We start from the raw sequence: 20,351 nt of genomic DNA on the forward strand, positions 1-20,351 counted from the left end.
GATTCGTATGACTGTGGACTTACGAACCTACATGTCACCAGAGTGCCTACGGAACCTGGTAGCAAGCCTGTCTTTGTGCGTCAGTATAAGATTCCATTGGCGTCCTATGAGTCTGTACAAGAGATTCTCAACACTTTGGAAACCAGGGGTATCATCAGACAATGCAACAGCACGTACAACTCCCCTCTGTGGCCCATCTTGAAAAAGAATAACAGCTGGAGAATCGCTCTGGATTACCGTCAGTTGAATAAGCGAGTACCCTTGTCCCGGTGGCCTATGGCTCCACTGGATCAGAACCTTGCAACCATCAGGGGGGCTAAGTATTTCACCAGCCTGGATTTGGCATCAGGGTTTTGGACAGTACCAGTCCATCCCCACGATCAGCATAAACTGGCTTTTACGTTTGGGAAGAAGCAGTATACGTGGAACAGGACACCCTTTGGGTTTCTCAATTCACCTGCTGAATTCAACATTTTCCTACACAAAGCCCTACCAGATGCTGAAGCTCGAGGAACAGTGGTCTATGTGGATGACATTCTGATCAAGAGTCCTACCTTTCAGGAACACCTGGAGGAGATGGAGCATGTCTTCACACAGTTGGCAGATGCTGGAGCTAAACTGACTCTTGCCAAAGGACAATGGTGCAGGAAATCACTGAATTACTTAGGGTATGAAATTTCTGCTGAGGGTCTGCGACCCCAGAAGAAGCGAGTGCAGTCTTTACAACAGTTGAAACAGCCCACCAATATCACTGAACTTCGTTCCTTTCTAGGAATTTGCAACTACTCCAGACAGTTCATAGATGAGTATGCGGAGATCACCCGACCGTTGGTCAAGTTGTTGAAGAAAGATACACCTTGGGTCTGGGGGCCAGAACAGAAATCTGCTATGCAGGAGCTGAAAGACAAGCTTAGCTGCTTCCCATGCCTCGCATACCCCGAGGGAGGTCGTGAGTTCTACGTGGACTTGGGATATTCCCAACACTCTATGAGTGCTGTCCTATATCAGAAGTATGACACGGATAAGAGGGTAGTGGCGTATGCCAGTAAAGGACTAACGGATGTGGAGAGGAAGTATTCCGACTGTGAGAAAGCACTCCTGTCTACCGTTTGGGCTTTGCAACACTTCAGAAGTTACATCCAAGGTGAGAAGCTAATTGTGGAGACTTGCCACCAGCCCATCAGTTTCTTGGGTAGTGACCGAATTAAGACCGGTCGAGTGTCAAACAGCAAAATAGTCTCCTGGACATTGGCTCTTCAAGGCTGGCCTCTGGAGGTAAGGTATGCTCAGAAACATCGTAACGCAGTAGCCCAAGGTATGGCTGACCTACATGATTGTGCAGAACAGGATTCCATTGCAGGTATTCCCGAAGCAGATGTTCCCCCGCTAGAGAAAGAACCTCATTGACACCATCTGTATGATGAACAGACTTGTGCTACCATGCCTAAGGTCTATGTAGATGGTTGTGCTTACCGTCGTGATACAGTCAAGGAATTGGTTGCAGGAGTAGGAGTGGTATGGGATCCAACCAATCTTGAAAAGACCCTGAAGCACAGCTTGGGCTCGCGAACCAATCAGTACGCTGAGATTGTGGCAGCTCTGGTGGCGGTACAGTCTGCAATTCAGAAAGGAGTCCGACAGTTGGTCATATGTACGGATTCGGACTATGTGAGACAGAATTTTGTGTCCCATTTGCCCATCTGGAAGCAGAAAAATATGTTAAATTCCAAAGGAAAACCAGTACATCATGGAAACTTGATCCAGATTTTAGATCAACTGGTAAGGGACCATGACATGACCATCTATTGGAAGAAGGTCAAGGGTCATGCAAAAGTTGACAGTCCCGACAAGCTGGGAAACGACTTGGCCGATCACCTGGCCAAGGAGGGTGCGCTTACAGGAGAATTATGGCGACCCCCAGATGTGGAGACTGCGGCTGTCCATGCGGTCACCCGACGACAGGCGAAGCAGTCCAACGACACGCCGGTGGTCCAGTGGTGCAGGGAAGTCCCATCCTTTGATCTTGTCATGGCACAGAAATCCGACCCCGTGATCGGTAGATTTTATGAGTACATATGGAATCCGCAAGACTGTTCCCTGACGGAAGAACACAAGCAAGATGAGGAAATGAGGATACTCTACGCCTCCCGAGAGAAGTTCAAACTTCACAAGGACCTGCTTATTCGGACGAGTAAGCATGGCATTGAGCAATGGGTGGTGCCTAAAGAATATCGAGGCGTTATGTTGCAGCATGCCCATGACGAACCATGTGCTGGACATCGAGGGGAGAATATCACCTATGAGACCCTAAAGCAAGTAGCTTATTGGCCTCACATGCGACAGGATGTACAGTTGTACACGCGAGGGTGTTTGACCTGTTGTCGTTTCCAGCCATCTTCACCATCTCACCGAGCACCACTTAGGAAGAAGGGTATCGCCATGCCCTGGTCGGATATCCAGATTGATTGGGTTGGTCCTGTAGTTTGATCCACTCGTGGTAACAAGTACTTGCTCACGGTCACCTGCTTGTTCACCAAGTGGTTGGAGTGTCTTCCTGCACCCAACTGCACGGCAGAAACCACGGCTACCTTACTACTGAATCATGTGTTCAGCCGGTGGGGTTTGCCTATGCGAGTGGATTCAGACCAAGGTTCTCAGTTCACGGCGGAGGTGATTCAACATATGTGGAAGATGCTTGGAGTAAAGAGTAAGTTGCACATAGCTTACCGACCTCAATCTTCGGGACAGGTGGAAAGAGCTAATCGCACCATCGTGACCATTCTGAAGAAGTATGTGTCATCCTCAGGTAAGAATTGGGACCTTGTCTTACCATTGGTCCTTATGGCGATTCGTTCCACACCCCACCGTTCCACCGGAGTGTCTCCTTTTGAGATGATGACAGGTAGGGAAATGACATTACCAATTCATTTGTTGTACAGGACTAATGATGTGAACTTGTCCAGTGCTACCTCCACTCATGAATATGTCACCCATTTGCGTAAGCATTTGCAAAGTGCCTTTGCCTTTGCTCAGAAAAATTTGGAAAGTAGCGCTAGAGGTAGAAAAGCCTATTATGATCAAGGGACTACCTCTAAAGAATACCAAATTGGCGACAAGGTATTCTACTTCAATTTTGCCAGAAACAAGGTTAAAGAAAGGAAGTTTCTGCCTAGTTGGCGTGGTCCATTCCCAATAGTGGAAAAAGCTTCACCTGTGGCTTACCAAATTTGCCTCAAGAAAAATACTAAGGGTGAAGACACCCTTAAATGGGTCCACATCAATCAGTTGAGACCACGTCATCCCAGTCATTTGATTCCAGACGTATGTGTTGATGACACGAACTGTACTAACACCCCAACAGCATAGTCTGTTTTCTTTGTACCTTGCAGATGCAGAAAAGAACCCTGATGATCGTGTTCTTGATCTCCGTGCTGCTGGGATCGTGGTCCAAGATGATCGAACCTGGTCCCATGTCTGGAGTTGTTCTGCAAGATACCCCTGGCTTCCTGATTACCCAGTCCCAGATTGTTCCACAGAAAGTAGTTGTGTCCCTTGACCCAATGCATGTGCTACTGAAACATTTCAATATGAGTAACTTATCTCTGTCTGCTGTTACCCATTCCTGGTTTCTCAATTATATGCAAAATGCCCGTGCACAAGTGAAGAACATTTTGCATCAACTGGACAAAGTCATGGTACAACCTATGCAACCTTATAATTCCAGGTCCAGATCTAAGCGTTTTCTTGGTCTGGCCGGTGGTTTGATTTTTTCGGCCATTGGTTCACTTTTTGGTATTTCCATGTCTGTTGCCAACGTAGTTTCTGTCCAAAAGCTGCAGGCCAATATACAAGCCATCCAAGCAGACTTGAAAGCCATCGAGACCAAATTGGTAGTCCAACAGAGCCAACTTGTGGCCCAGGGTAGAACTATTGCTGATACGGTCACTCTTGTGAATTTACATACACATAAAATTAGTGCTAACACAGCTGATTTGTTGACAATTAAAGGTACCATGAATGAAGACCGTGTGTTTATACAACCTGTTAAGGACCTTATCCAGGATTTATTCAGGGAAGTAGATACTAGTGTTAGTAAGCTAATGCAGGGACAGATACCAACGTACCTGATACCATCTGATGTTGTTAAAGATGCCTTTGCCAAAGTTACCCGTTTGTCTATTGAACCTTTTCAAATTCAAATCGCATTTCATTTAGGTACTGCCTTTCCCCTTTATTTGGATATGTAGCGTATGGAAATTGCCTTCATCCTTAATTTGCCATTTATTATGCCTGAGAATGTATACCAGCTTAAACAAGTTGTAAATGTAGGTACTTGGCATGAGAATTTGTACCTTAATGTTGATACACCTAAGTATGTTGCTTACCAACAGGATGCTCCGCAACATTATTTGGTCCCTAACTTAGACCTTTGCCACAAAACTAAAGATGTTAATTGGCTATGCCCTGGTAAACCTTTCCTGAAAGACACAACAGAAGCTCTTTGTGGCTTGTCCACAGAGAATGTCCAAGAGAAGTGTAAGGTTACCGTGTCAAAATATGACGATTTTTCTGATACCACTGTAGCTGTACTGGATACGGTATGGTTAGTTAGCACCCCTAGTACGGAACTTACTGTCACCTTTCAGAAGCATGATGTAATCAACCGTTACACTCTTCCTTGCAATGTTTGTGTGATCGCTGTACCCAAGTATGCTGTTGCTCATGTAGGAGGAGTTTCCCTGTTTTATCTTGACACAGACCCGGTTGTTTCTGAGTTGGAAGTGCTTGATGTATTTCGTGGACATCCTATTGACTTTGCTATGGACCTTATACCCTTTTTACAGTCCAAAGACTCTCACACTGTTGAATTATCTGTTGACCATGAGACTCTCGAGGTTGCAGATTACAAACGTCGTTCATCTGATGTCACCCAGTTCCACATGTCCACTCACGTGGTCATCCCACTTTTGACCATCTCGTGGTTCATCATGTTCCTGTGTGCTGTAGTGTTTTGGAGAGACCTTCGTCATTTACGCCATCGCGTAAACACTTTGTCACCTACGGCGATGAGATTGCAAGACTTTATGTAGTTACATCTGACCAGCGTTTTGCCAACAATTTATTCCGTTTTCACTTTTCTGTACTAATATGCTTTGCTTTGCATGATGTGATTATGGTTCATGATTTGTTTGATTAATTTTCATGTGTTACGACTTTTAACTAACTGCACCTGCGGGTTCTATTATTCAGTATTTTGCTGTATTAGCATTTTTGATTTCCTTGTGAACATTATCTTGCTTAATAGAACTGTTGGAAGTGTGTTAGTTTGCATTAGTTGAGATTTACTTTGAAACTTTTTGTAGTTGACCATGAAGTTGTACCTGAATCCTGACTGAACTGTCTGGCTTATTTTTGTAGTTAGGTTGGAGAAGGCCTTTACTCCTTTGTAGTAATTTCCATCTCCAAGGGGGGGAATCTGTAGGAGTATTTGCTGTGATCTCACCCACCCGGTGTGCACATGAGAGCACCTTTACAGCCAACATGGACGCTGCAACCTTTCACCTATATGTCTGACTACCAACTGTGCAGAAGTCAGCATTTCAGCTTGTAATAGATTTACTGAAGCCTGCACCACCTCCAAGGTCACTCTGTATCGGGGGAGAATGCATGTCCCTGAGAGAGAGAGAGAGCTTACGAGATAAGACGGACAATGGAAGCTTCATACAGATGCTGGGAGTACATGGTGGGATTATTTCTGATTGGCTCCCAGAAAACGGATGGGTCGGAGAAGCGGGAACAGAAGGAGAAGAAAGTTAGTTGGCGGGAAGAACGGAAGAAGAACAGAAGAAAAGAAGAGGAGAGGACTTGCATTTCGGCAAGCACCTGATTTACCTGAGAGACTTACTGATAATACCTGGCAAAGCTTTTCCCCAGGTTACAGCTGTCTACAGGATCTATACTGAATCTGTATCATCTGTTGCTGAGCAAGACAAGTGCATCACCTAAGCTCGTGGGACCTTGCTGAGACATTCAGCTGAGGCATCGGAAGGAACCTGATCTGGTGACCGGAACGGTGAGATCATAGCTTACTTCTTCCAGGCTGGGTTAGATAATTGGTCTGTGCTCGGACCCATCAGATGCGTGACGTCAGGATTTATGATCTCTACTCGCTGTTAGCCTAGTACAAGATTTGTGTGGTAATCATTAGGATCTCGGTATTGTGTTTATCTGTCATTACAGATTAGCCAATAGGATAATCATAGTTATTCTCTATATTTTGGTATCATTGTGCATGCAATCAGGAATTGCTGATGCTATAAGCTGATAAGGATTTTTCTATATTTTTGTATATAACCCTGTATAAATAAACTAATATATTCCATTGGTCTGTCCGTTATTTTCCATGTAGCGATTGTCGGGCGGAGGCCACACCCCCTAGACATAAGCGAGTACGTATGTAGGAATTGGCCTCTTACAAAATCTATATAACCACCTACATAACTAACTTAAGGGCCCTGTTTACTAAGGTGCGTTAGCGTTTTTAACGTGCCTACAATTAGCGTGCGCTAACCGTGTAGGTGCCTATAGGGATATTGTAGGCACGTACATGGTTAATGTGCGTACATGGTTAACGTGCATTAAATATGCTAACGCGTCTATAACATGGCTTAGTAATCAGGGCCCTAAAAGTAGCAAAAATTGGTGAAATTATTACTTTGGTAAAAGTAAAAGTAAGAAATGTTTCCTGTACTTCTTTGCAAGTAAAAGTGACAAAACTTTTACTTAAATACAGCAAATAGTTATTTTATTTATTAACTATATAAAACTGTACAGTGTCCTAGGTGGAAAGCCTCTAAAACTGAATGAACAGTTCAGCCTTATGGCATTGTTTTGCTGCTGCTAAACCTCTTTCAAACATTCTGAAGTTGCAGCTACTATCATTAAATTAATAACCCCTGATCAAAGAACCAAAGAAAGAGACAGGAAGCCCAGGAGGTAGGAAAAAAAAGTCTCTCTTTTTAGCCTGATTAAAGTATGGGGAGAGGGTAGGGGCCAGGACTGAGATAAACTAATACTGTTCAGTTCTGTTGCACATGAAAGGGGAATGAGAGGGGCATCAGGTGGGGTGGAAATTACTGGTGTTTCATTGAGAGTTGGGGAGGAGGCAAAGACTGGTATAATTAATATTTGCAATGCAGCCTTTTCATATGCTCTAGCCAATGGAAGGTGTGGCTAGTATGAGGGCATGACTACTGTAGAGTGGAGCAAAGAAAAGTCATCCACCCATCGGGAGAGACGCTGATACTAGCTCCGCTCATTTCTCCTGATTTGGGTCCACATTCACTGCTATACGTTTTTCGAGAGAAAATTGGAAAGTCGATCAAACAATCATATGCACCATCTTTGAAAGATGAAAATAAAAGATTGCTGGATTAGATGATGTAAATATAGGAAGTGAGCTTTCCTATGGTGAAAAGACTCCTGATGCAGGCCTGATAGGCCGAAACACAGCTGTGTCGAGTCTCACTCACCTACCTCCTTATTTAAATTTTTAACTTTTTATATATATTTTTGTTTCATGTCCAATAAACTTGGTTTTATTGTATTTACATTAGAAGCGTCATCTTTTTGAGTCATCTTCGCTGTTTTGTTTGTCATCTGATCTTTGCGAAGACTGGCTTCTTCTGTTTTTTTGCATCCCAAATTTGGGTGCCAGAAAAAAAATCGGTGCACAGTGTAATTCTATAAAGAGCACTCTGAGTTGAGCTCTTTATAGAATAGCACTTAGAGCCCATTCCCATACCCAAATTTGGGCCCCAATCAGTGGCGTTTGTTCCTAGCCTGTTCGAAACCTGGGGTGGGTTGCCACTGTGCTCCCCCCCCCCCCGGTGCATCACCCTCCCAAAATGCATCACCCCCCCCCATTGTATCATCCCCCTAAAGTGCTTCATTAGACCTTTCCTCCCAACAAGGGGGTGTGTGGGGCAGGCGCATGGCTGTTGGTTCTGCCAGTCCCCTGCCCCAGAACAGGAAGTAAAGTTAGAGGGGGAAGAGGACCGGCAGAGCCTACAGGCGCATGCTGTGGCAGGTAGCAAAAAACTCTCCCACCACAGGCTCTATAGAGCTCTGTTTCACAATCTTTGTCAGGAGCCCCGGTCTAGAAGAGCAAATATAAACTGCATTCAGATCTAAATGCCATTCAAGATGGCATAAACGGCCTCTATTGTATGCAGATCTCTTTCACGTATATTCATTGTAGATATCATGAAAACTTGACTGGCAAGGGGATACTCCAGGACCGACTTGAGAAACACTGCCCTAGAGCATGCTGACATCATCCACATACCAAATCTGATGGCCCTTATCTAGACCCACCTCTCATGAGTGGTGTTGCACTCCTGGGAGTGTCCTCTTGTCCTCTCATATTCCCCGTGTTATCCCTCTTCCCTTCATGGTGATTGTTTTTATTTTCAGAAAATAATGTTATTTGTATGATTCATATATTGTTTATATTTTGAAATCCATTTTTTATTTCAATACTGTCAAACATTATGCCAAGAATTTAATAGAAAAATATAATTTACAATGTTACCAGAGGTGTCCTGTGGTGTTTCACAAACAGATGTTTCCCCACAGCTATTTTTCCATGTACTCATACTGGTATATATCTACTAATCTTGAGATGATAAATCTATGGTTGTAGCAAGTAAGCTACAACTCTACCCTCTTCAAGGTACTGACTTAGAACACATATATAGTCATGCTTCATGGATTCTCAATTATGCCCTCATAAAATAAACCTGGGCATGAGGAGACTCACTAGGATGTCAACCCCTGCTGTATCGAGGCATAGGTGCAAATTTAACCTGTTACTGATGGGAGAAACAAGACATACACCACATCCCTAGGAGATGTATCATGAGGCCTAAAAGGAAAGCTTGATATGTCTGAACAGGTGCTTGGTGCTGTGACTCCCAAACCTGGGAACCATTAACCTATTTCACCCTCAGTGAAGATACCTGACAGGTACCTAAGTGAGGTAGATACTGCATCACTGATATTCTCAATGAGGTTCTACAACACTGATATTTGTAGAAAAGCACAACCCTCAAACTTTCATTACCTCTGGCTTGCCTAAGGTACAGTGTGCAGCAGTTATTGTGTGTTTAGTCTGTATCCAAATATCAGGACAGTAGAATGTGACTGCATGTATGTGTACAATGAGAGTACTCCACATAGCCTCTGTATGCATTTAACATTGTGCCGTTATGCACCTTGCAAAAATCACAGGCAATATGCTTATTGGAATCTATATATGCCATAATAATAGTGTCCGAACAACACTTCTTTGACCTTTTTCTTTCCCCAAAGATGCCCAACAATGGATAATGTGCACACTCTCTACTTCATACAAGGATGCATTTATTAGCCTTAAAAATGTGTAATGCTTACATGATACCAAACACAAGTCCCAAAGCAATAGTGCTTCTCATTGCATGCCTCGGTAGTGTAACTCACTGAGAATCAACTTTCAAAACAGTGAGATTTACGACACCAACCTTGTCAGTGGCAACACAGAAAATGATTTACTAATATTTATAATTCTCAAAGGGTCATGAACATAATTTACTTATTTTACGTTTTTTACATATAAACTTTTTTTGTTAAATACTCATCTGAGCAAATATTCCAATTCTGGGTCGGGGACATAATCCGACATAACTCATGTTTTGCTTAAGAAAGCTGTTTGAAGGAGAATCCCCTGTTAATAATACAGAAGGTATAAATGCTTGTTTAAAACCACCCATATAAATATCCTACCAAATTTACAATATACTATGATCAAATACCTGCATAAAGTCAGCACCAGCTTAACTGGTCAGTGTTTTACCATTTACTCCTATTTATTTATGTAATGATGTCACGATTTTACTTACCTCCCCCCAACATAATCCCGGGCTAAACCTGTTGGAATGTAATTGTATTTTACATGCATTGCCTGTCACCTATTATTTCTCTGTGATTACTCTGTGACCTCTGATGTGAATTACTTAGAGAGGTCACACAGCTATGCAACTTCCTGTTGGGGGTTAGATGCAGCACATGCAGCACATGGAGCACATGGAGCTCATGATCTCTCCTAACCTGAGAGGATCTACTATGGTGTGAGCATCCATTACCATCTAAGCACATGGAAGGAGCTGATAATACAAATGTATAGTAATATGTATATATAAGCCTGTCTGATTATAATCTAACTACAAACTGTGAGTAAACAGATGTTTTGTTACTTCAACTTTAAAGTGACTCAGCAGTGACTTATTCAGGGGTGAATGAGAGAGAGATGAAGAAAGAAATTAACATTTCTAAAGCTGAAGCTGTGTGTACTAAAATCTGCTAATTATTTACTACAAATAATCCAACAAAAGGGTTATGGGCCCAGGTCCAGAAATTGAAAAAGAAGAGAAATATTACCAGGCAGAAAAAAAGGCCACATTTTTCTCTTAAGTTTTAAAGGAAAGATTCAGTCTGTCTCTCTCTCCCCCCACACAGCAGACAGAAGGCTAAGAAAATGGCTGAGGGAAGAAATTCACCATTGTTCTATTCTCTCAAGGTGCCTAAATTAACTGAGTTTAATTATCAGCAGTGGGAACTAAGATTTATATGTCTCCTTCGAGCAAAAGGATTAAATATATGCTTAGACCAAGACAGAACAGCTGAAAATATGGCTGAATGGGACAATGCAAACTATTATGTGAAGTGCATGCTTTTGGAAGCTCTCTCAGAGAAACAAGCCATATTAGTAGAGGGAAAGATACACCAAAGGACATTTTATATAAACTGAGAACTATGTATGCAACTACATATGCAAAGCAGCAACCAATTTGGTTAGCAGAGTTGAATGAAACCAAATTAAGGGATAAAAGTAAATGTAATGATCACATTATGCATCTTATGTCTTCATTTCAAAAGCTAGAACTTTCTGGAATTCCCATGTGTGATGCATTGAAAAGAGCATTTCTTTTTACCTCACTATCAAAGAAGTTTGATGTTTTTAGGTCTGTAAATGAGGCCATTGAAGGGCAATCTTTTGAACAGGCAACATCAAAACTAAGGCAGGAATGCATAATAAATGATTCTGAGGAGATGTGTTCTCAAAGCAAGTCAGAGAGAAATGAAACAAATTTCTTGGCAAAGAACAGAGGAAGGCGGAGCTATGGGAAAACTCCACCCAAGGGCAAGCTGATTTGCTACTTATGTGGAAAGGAGGGACATGTATCTAAATGGTGTAAGGAAACACAAAACACTCCCTCTAGCTCACCTAAGCCAATGGAACTAAAGAATTTTCAAACCAGGAAATGTATGAAGGACAAAGATAAACACAAGGGCTTTCTAATGGCAGAAAAATCTTTGACTATGGTAAATAATAATTCAAATGAAAGTACTTGGATTTTGGATTCAGGGAGCACATGCCATTTAACCAATTGTAAGAATTTCTTTCAGGAAATGTGTCCAGAGGAAGGTATTCTTAAAACTGCAAACGCAGGGACTGCTAAGATCCAAGCAAAAGGTATTGGATTCTTAAAATGCAAAGTGTCTAATGAAGTTAAAGAAATTCCTGTAAGTGATGTCTTGTATATTCCCCAAGCAGTTTGCAATATGCTTAGTGTATCTACATTAGATAAGAAGGGATTTGTGATTCATTTTGAAAACAGTAAGTGCACAATCTCTAAAAATGATGAAGTGTATGCTGAAGCTTTTATGCATAATGATGTTTATAAGCTGAACATTTCAGGTGAAGCCTCACATATGGCGCAAGTAAGGAAGAATGATGGTAATGTAGTCTGGAAATCTGGCACCGCCGCCTGGGACATCGTGATTCTAAGGTGATCCAGGATCTTTACAGTAAGCAACTAGCCACTGACATTCAGATAAGTGCAGATGCTGGTAAAATGGAGAAATGCATAGACTGTGTTACTCAAAAAGGTGTGAGACCCTCATTTCCTGCATACACAGGAAATAGGAGTAATAAAGTGCTGGACTTAATACACAGTGACTTATGTGGACCGTTTAATATCCCATCATTGGGAAATAACAGATATGTGCTAATATTCTTGGATGATTTCTCTAGATATTGTGTGGCCTATTTGCTGAAAGAAAAAAGTCAAGTCACAGACATGCTGAAGAAATACGTAGCCATGGTGAGCAATAAATTTGAAAGAAAACCAAAGGTTCTTCAGACCGACAATGGTGGTGAGTTCACTTCACAAAGCATGCGCACATTTCTAGAACAAGAAGGCATTCAGCATATCACAACAGTAGCTTATACACCAGAGCAAAATTCTGTTGCAGAGAGAAAATTTAGGTCACTTGTGGAAATGACCAGATGTATGCTGTCAGATAGCAATCTCCCTAAAAGACTATGGGGGGAAGCCATTCTCACAGCAGTGTACCTACAAAACAGAATGCCAACTAAAGGCGCTGAGCGCACACCACATGAGACATGGCATGGTAGGAAGCCAAACCTGTCACACATAAGAACATTTGGAAGTACAGCATATGCTCATGTACCAAAGCAAAGAAGGCATAAGCTGGATTCCACAACACAAAGGGGCATTTTAGTTGGCTATGCTCCAGGACACAAAGGATATAGAATTTTGAATCTGAAAACTGGCATTGTTGGCATAAGACATGTTACATATTTTGATGAAAACAAGAGGGTGATAAAGGCTGGATTATCCCAGATGAGCCTTATCATCCAGAATATGAAACTAGAACCATAATAGACATGCCAGTGTATATAAATGCCATACCAAGGCAGATGTCTGAAAGCAACTCACCTGTATCTAACGAGGAACAGGCAGAGGAAGCAGACACAGAAAGGATCATTGAAGAAGACAGTACAGTTGGAGAAGGGGAATCAATTGGAGAAGGACTCTCAGATTTAGAGGATGCGGAAAGGTCAGACCAACCTGTTGTCAGACGCTCATCCAGGGAAAACAAAGGTGTTCCACCCCCAAGACTGTCTTACCTAACAAAGTCAGCAGAAGCTCAAGAGCCCTTAACATGGGATGAGATTGAGAAAATGCCAGCAGAAGAAGCTGCTGAATGGCATAAAGCTGCACAAGAAGAAATTGATGCATTGGATAAAAATAATACTTGGATTCTTACAAATTACCTCCTGGCAAGAAAGCTATAGGATGCAAATGGGTATTCAAGTTAAAAAGGAATGCACAAGGAAAAGTGGAAAGGTATAAAGCCAGATTAGTGGCAAAGGGATATCTTCAAAAATATGGAGAAGATTTTGATGAAGTGTTTGCACCTGTAGTGAAACACACGACAATAAGAACACTTCTGAGCATTGCAGTCTCAAAAGGCATGCAAGTCAACCACATTGATGTGAAAACAGCGTTTCTTCACGGAGATATAACTGAAGACTTGTACATGGAACAACCAACAGGTTTCATAAATACAAAACAAAGACAGCTAGTGTGTAAATTAAACAAAGGTCTTTATGGATTAAAGCAAAGTGCAAAATGTTGGAATGAAAAATTGCATGAAATATTGACAAATTTAGGATTAAGCAAGGTGAAGCAGATAAATGCTTGTACACTAGGTGCACAAATGGACAATATGCATACATTTTAGCTTTTGTTGATGATCTGCTCATTGCAAGCGAAAGTGAGCAAGAGTACAAGGACATTGTAAAGTGTTTAAACCACAATGTTGAGATAAAAGAACTTGGTAATGTGTCATACTATCTTGGTATAGAAATTGAGAAACAAAATGATGGTTCTTATCTTCTAAGCCAGAAGCAGAAAATAAATGAGCTTATTGAAAGTTTAGGTATGCAAGATGCCCAAGTTGTAAGCACTCCCATGATCACTGATTTTCTGAAGGATGAAACAGTAAGAGAACCTTTACCAGATAACATCCAATATAGATCAGCCATAGGTAAGCTTTTATATCTAGCTACCACATACAGGGCTGATATAGCAAATGCAGTAGGAATTTTGAGCAGAAGGGTCAGCTCACCTACCAAATCAGATTGGACTGCAGTTAAAAGGATGGTAAGGTATTTAAAGGGTACCATTGATTGTAAATTAAAGATTCAGCCAATAGTAATCCAAAACTAATATGTTACTGTGATTCAGATTGGGCAGGGGATCATTCTGATTATAAATCCACAAGTGGATATGTGTTTATGTATGGAAATGTACAATTTCATGGGCCAGTCATAAACAAAGTATTGTGAGTTTGTCTTCTACAGAAGCTGAATATGTGGCCGTATCGGAAGCGTGCAGAGAACTGATGTGGATTGAAAAACTTTTGCTGGATTTCGGAATAGCTGAAAAGAGACCAATCCAGATAATGGAAGATAATCAGAGCTGCATCCGACTGTCACAGAATGACAAGGTTCAGTCACGCACCAAGCACATCGCAACGAAATACCACAACGTGCGAGAGTTGGCGAAAGAAGGGGTCATCAGTCTACACTATTGTCACACCAGTGAGATGACAGCTGACATCATGACCAAACCGTTACCCAGAGAACATTTTGTGAATCTGCGTATAAAGCTTGGACTTTGTATGAATAAATAATTGCATGACAGTTATGCATGAGAAGGGGTTTGTTGGAATGTAATTGTATTTTACATGCATTGCCTGTCACCTATTATTTCTCTGTGATTACTCTGTGACCTCTGATGTGAATTACTTAGAGAGGTCACACAGCTATGCAACTTCCTGTTGGGGGTTAGATGCAGCACATGCAGCACATGGAGCACATGGAGCTCATGATCTCTCCTAACCTGAGAGGATCTACTATGGTGTGAGCATCCATTACCATCTAAGCACATGGAAGGAGCTGATAATACAAATGTATAGTAATATGTATATATAAGCCTGTCTGATTATAATCTAACTACAAACTGTGAGTAAACAGATGTTTTGTTACTTCAACTTTAAAGTGACTCGCAGTGACTTATTCAGGGGGTGAATGAGAGAGAGATGAAGAAAGAAATTAACATTTCTAAAGCTGAAGCTGTGTGTACTAAAATCTGCTAATTATTTACTACAAATAATCCAACAAAACCAATGTCATCCACTCAACTTCTAAATTCAAACCTCATGGAACCACCATATTGAGTTGAAATATCCACCATTGTTCTCTATAATTTAAATGTTTTTCCATAGAACCACCCTTCTACCATTTGATCTACTAATCTTCCATTTAATATCAGATATTGTATGATGAAACAACAACAATGTTGTACTAAAGGTGCTTGAACATTCTCTATGGAAAGCAGATGCAAATGGAAGAAACAACTAGCCAATACAGTAAAATAGAGGCACAAGATATATTTAGATATGTTACTACTACTACTATTTAACATTTCTAAAGCGCTACTAGGGTTGCGCAACGCTGTACAATTAAGAAAGAAGGTCAGTCCCTGCTCAGAGGAGCTTACAATCTAAAGGACAAAAAGTGCAGGTCAATCAAGATTGAGGCAGTCTAGATTTCCTGGATAGAGGTACAATGGTTAGGTGCTGAAAGCGTCATTGAAGAGTGGGCTTTGAGCAAGGATTTGAAGATGGGGTAGGGAGGGGGCTTGGCGTATGGGCTCAGGGAGTTTATTCCAAGCATAGGGTGAGGTGAGGCAGAAAGGGTGGAGTCTGGAGTTGGCGGTGGTGGAGAAGGGTACTGAGAGGAGGGATTTGTCCTGTGAGCAGAGGTTACGGGTAGGAGCGTAAGGGGAGATGAGGGTAGAGAGGTAGTGAGGGGCTGCAGATTGAGTGCATTGTAGGTTAGTAGGAGAAGCTGAACTGTATGTGGTACCTGATCAGAAGCCAGTGAAGTGACTTGAGGAGAGGGGTGATATAAGCATATCGGTCTAGGCGGAAGATAAGATGCGCAGCAGAGATCTGAACGGATTGAAGGGGAGATGGTTAAGTGGGAGGCCAGTGAGGAGTAGGTTGTAATAGTCAAGGCGAGAGGTAATTTTTTTTTGTTACATTTGTACCCTGCGCTTTCCCACTCATGGCAGGCTCAATGCGGCTTACATGGGGCAATGGAGGGTTAAGTGACTTGCCCAGAGTCACAAGGAGCTGCCTGTGCCTGAAGTGGGAATCGACTCAGTTCCTCAGTTCCCCAGGACCAAAGTCCACCACCCTAACCACTAGCCACTCCTCCACAGAGAGTGGATGAGAGTTCGGGTGGTGTGCTCAGAGAGGAAAGGGCGAATTTTGTTGATGCTATAGAGAAAGAAGCAACAGGTCTTGGCTGTCTGCTGGATATGGGCAGAGAAGGAGAGGGAGGAGTCGAAGATGACTCCCGAGATTGTGGGCAGATGAGACGGGGAGGATGAGGGTGGTATCGACTGAAATAGAGAGTGGAGGGAAAGGAGAAAGTGGGTTTGGGTGGAAAGACAATGAGCTCGGTCTTGGCCATGTTCAGTTTCAGGTGGCGGTTGGACATCCAGGCAGCAATGTCGGATAAGCAGGCCGATACTTTGGCCTGGGTTTCCGCACTGATTTCTGGTGTGGAGAGATAAAGCTGGGTGTCATCAGCATAAAGATGATATTGGAAACCATGAGATGAGATCAGCAAGCCCAGGGAAGAGGAGTAGATTGAAAAAAGAAGGGGTCCAAGGACAGATCCCTGAGGAACTCCAACAGAGAGCAGGATGGGGGTGGAGGAAGATCCATGAGAATGTACTCTGAAGGTACAGTGGGAGAGATAAGAGGAGAACCAGGAGAGGACAGAGCCCTGGAACCCAAATGAGGATAGTGGTACCAAGAAGTAAATTATGATTGACAGTGTCAAAAGCGGCGGATAGGTGGAGGAGGATGAGGATGGAGTAGTGACCTTTGGATTTTGCAAGAAATAGGTCATTACAGACTTTAGTGAGTGCCGTTTCTGTCGAGTGTAGAGGGCGAAAACCGGATTGAAGCGGATCGAGGATTGGCATGAGAGGAGAGAAAATCAAGGCAGAGACTGTGAAAGGTGCGTTCAAGTATCTTGGAGTGGAAGGGTAGGAGGGGAGATGGGGCGGTAGTTGAAGGGCAGGTAGGGTCTAGTGATGGTTTTTGAGGAGTGGTGTGTGACTACAGCATGCTTGAAGGAGTCAGGGACAGTTGCAGTGGAGAGAGAGATGGGTTGAGGATATGATAGATGGGGGGGGGGTGACAGTAGGAGAGATGGTGTTTAGTAAGTTAGTGGGGATGGGATCAGACGAACAGGTGGTGCATTTCGAGGAGGAAAGAAGGTGGGCGGTTTCCTCCTCAGTGATATCAGGAAAAGAGGAAAAGGAGGCCTGGGTTGGTTGGTTGGTTGGTTGGTTGAGGGAGTGGTTTAAAGGGTGAAGAGGAAGAGGTGACTTGGTAGTGAATTCGAGGTTGATCTTCTGCACCTTGTCGCGGAAGTAGTCAGCCAGTGATTGAGAAGAGAGTGGGGGGGGGGGGGGGGGGGAACGGAAGGCACTTTGAGGAGGGAGTTAAGGGTGGCAAAGAGACGACGAGGGTTGGAACCGAGAGAATTAGTCAATTGGGTGTAATAGTCCTGTTTGGCAAGGAATAGGGAGGACTGGAAGGAGGATAGCATGAATTTGTAATGAATGAAGTCGCTATGGGTGCGAGATTTCCTCCAGAGGCGTTCAGCAGATCGGGCGTAGGAGCGAAGGTATCGGATGCAAGGGGTCAGCCAGGGCTGGGGATTAGTATGCCTTGTGGGACGGGAGATGGATGGTGCAAGGGTGTCCAGAGCAGAGCAGAGAGTGGCATTGTAAGTACAGACAGCCTTGTCGACAGACTCGGAGGACATGATGGACGGGAGGAGATTAGAGATACTAGAGGATAAGGTGGGAGGGTCGACAGCCTGGAGATTCCTGAAAGTAGTGGTTAGTGTTGGGCGGGACTGAGGGGGAGGGTGGTGAAGTGTGAAGGTGATCAGGTGATGATCTGAGAGAGGAAGAGCAGAGGCGCAGAAATTGGAGGGTGAGCAGGGTAGAGGAGAGGACGAGGTCAAGACAATGGGCCAGTTTGGTGAGTACGGGTGGGTGGAGCTCAGCTGAAGGTTGAAGGAGGATGTCAGAGTGAGGAACTGAGAAGCAGTTAGTGATAGGATGAAGTGCAAAAGTGCATTGTGAGACTCACAGGTGAAGGGGAGGAATATGTAGAAGGTGATAAAGATAAGGTGAAATAGTTGAAGTGCCGGGAGCAGGATCAGGGAAGACAAATGCAAATAAGAGTGGAGAGGTCTCTGTATACTTTTCAGAGGACTGTGTTTGTGAGGAGCTAGCTAAACTAAAGGTGGACTAAGTGACGGGGCCAAGGATACTGAAGGAACTTAGGGATTTCTGGCGGCTCTGTTGGCTGACCTTTTCAAAGCTTCTCGAGAGTCAGGAGTGGTCCTGGAGGACTGGAGAAGAGCAGATGTGGCTCCTCTCAACAAAAGTGGAAGTAAGGAACTACAGGCTGGTAAGTCTGACTTCTGTGGTAAGCAGGGGCATAGCTACAGGAGGCCTTGTGGGCCCAGGCATCCCCAATCTTGTATCAGGCCCCCCTAGTCCAGTGCACAGCATAGTGCCTGGTATAAGCTCCCCACTTAGCATACCGAAGTTCCTCTTCTTTTCGTCCAGCTGCCACCAATGCCAGCCCTCAATGATATTAGAAAGCGTACAGCCATGGGAGATCGCAGCTCTCCACATTGCGACTGCTTCCTTCCAACCAGCCCCGCCTATTCTGAAAGAGGAAGTTGTATCAGAGGAGGTGTGTCCAAGCTCCAGGAAGTAGTTGCAGCATGCCTAGAGCCGTTATCCCTGTGGCTGAGCTTTGTAATTATCACCGCAGCTGGCATTGATGGCAGCTGGAGAGAAGGATGTAAAACGGTTGCCTGCTGGTTGGAGGGCTTTGGAGGAGTTGAGGGAGACAGGATCAATGTGGGGGGCATTAGAGAGACATGAGTAATTTTGGGGGGTAGGGAGAGAGACAAGCAATGCCGGGGGCAGGGGCAATACCAGGAGCAATGCGGGCAGAGGGCAAGGAGAGAGACAGGATCAAGGAGGTTAGATTGAGAACAGGAGACGGTGTGGAGCAATCTAGCCCGTTATCCCCTAGACTCTATGTAGCACACCTAATGTTCTGTGCTGAAATCCACGCGTAACTTAATTGGCTTAACAAGACAATCAGCACTGTTAACAGCACTTAACAAGCAATAATGAGCATTAATTGACAATAATTAGCAATTTGTGCACACAACTTCCTAAATGTATTCTGTAACCCAATGCGCCTAAATTTTAATGCATGCAGGGAGAAAAGGGGAGTGGTTATCGGCAAGGAAATGGGTGTTTTATGAGCATTCCAAAATTTCTACATGTTGTTACTAGAATATGGCCCTCTGCACCTAAATGCTACATGTTAGGATTTACGCCACATTTTTGTTGGTGTAATGGAGGTGCGTAGTTTTAGGCACTAGGATATCAACTAAGCATATTCTATATACCACACCTAAATCTAGGCGCTGCTTATAAAATACGCTTAGGTGGAAATGCTTTCCACACTGATTTTCTTGGCGCCATATATAGAATCTGGATCTATATGAGCTGAAGCCAGTAGGCAGAGCTTGCCATCATTTTTGCCCATCCAGAACAATAGCAAAAGATTATTTGAAATACTGGACTGCCTATGCATAATCCTCTGTAAAAAAGTCAAAGCTGCTCCAGTTGGATAGGTGGTGCCTTAAAAGGTGGAGGACAAAAGATTTTTTGACAGCTTTTTTAATTTATTTGAAAGCTTCCTATATGTAGATATAAATATCATGAAATAAAAACGTGAATATCACTAAAAGAGCTTTAAAAATTATTGTGCTAGTAGAAACAGCAGTTATAAACTTAGATTTTGTGCTCATTTTCTATACTGTTCTAGACAATACAGATGGCCAAATATCAGTGCGGATATCCTGTTTCCTGATGGGTTCATCTTAACTGTTCTTGTAATCTGACTTGGGAAGCCTGGTGTTATAAAGGTGGACTATACTGAAATTAAATGAAAGTAAAATTAAAACGCTCCTTTCCATTGGGGCACATGGAATCACATCTTCACTTCATCTGTTTGTAGAAGGTTACTTTTTAGATACACAAATGGATTATTCTGTTGTGAGCATGTTTCAGGGAACAAGTGGTTTTATAAGTCAAAATAAAATAAATGTTTTCGTGTTATGCAGATCTCTTTTGTTTAAACATAACAAAATGGCCTATAAGCCCCTAATGCAGTCCATTGGTTTTCTTATATTTTGTGATAACTTATACTGTGCCAAAACTGAAAACTCTTCTCTATGTGATCGATAATAA

The sequence above is a fragment of the Microcaecilia unicolor genome, chromosome 2 (genome assembly GCF_901765095.1).
Source record: "Microcaecilia unicolor chromosome 2, aMicUni1.1, whole genome shotgun sequence".
In the NCBI taxonomy this organism is placed as follows: Eukaryota; Metazoa; Chordata; class Amphibia; order Gymnophiona; family Siphonopidae; genus Microcaecilia; species Microcaecilia unicolor.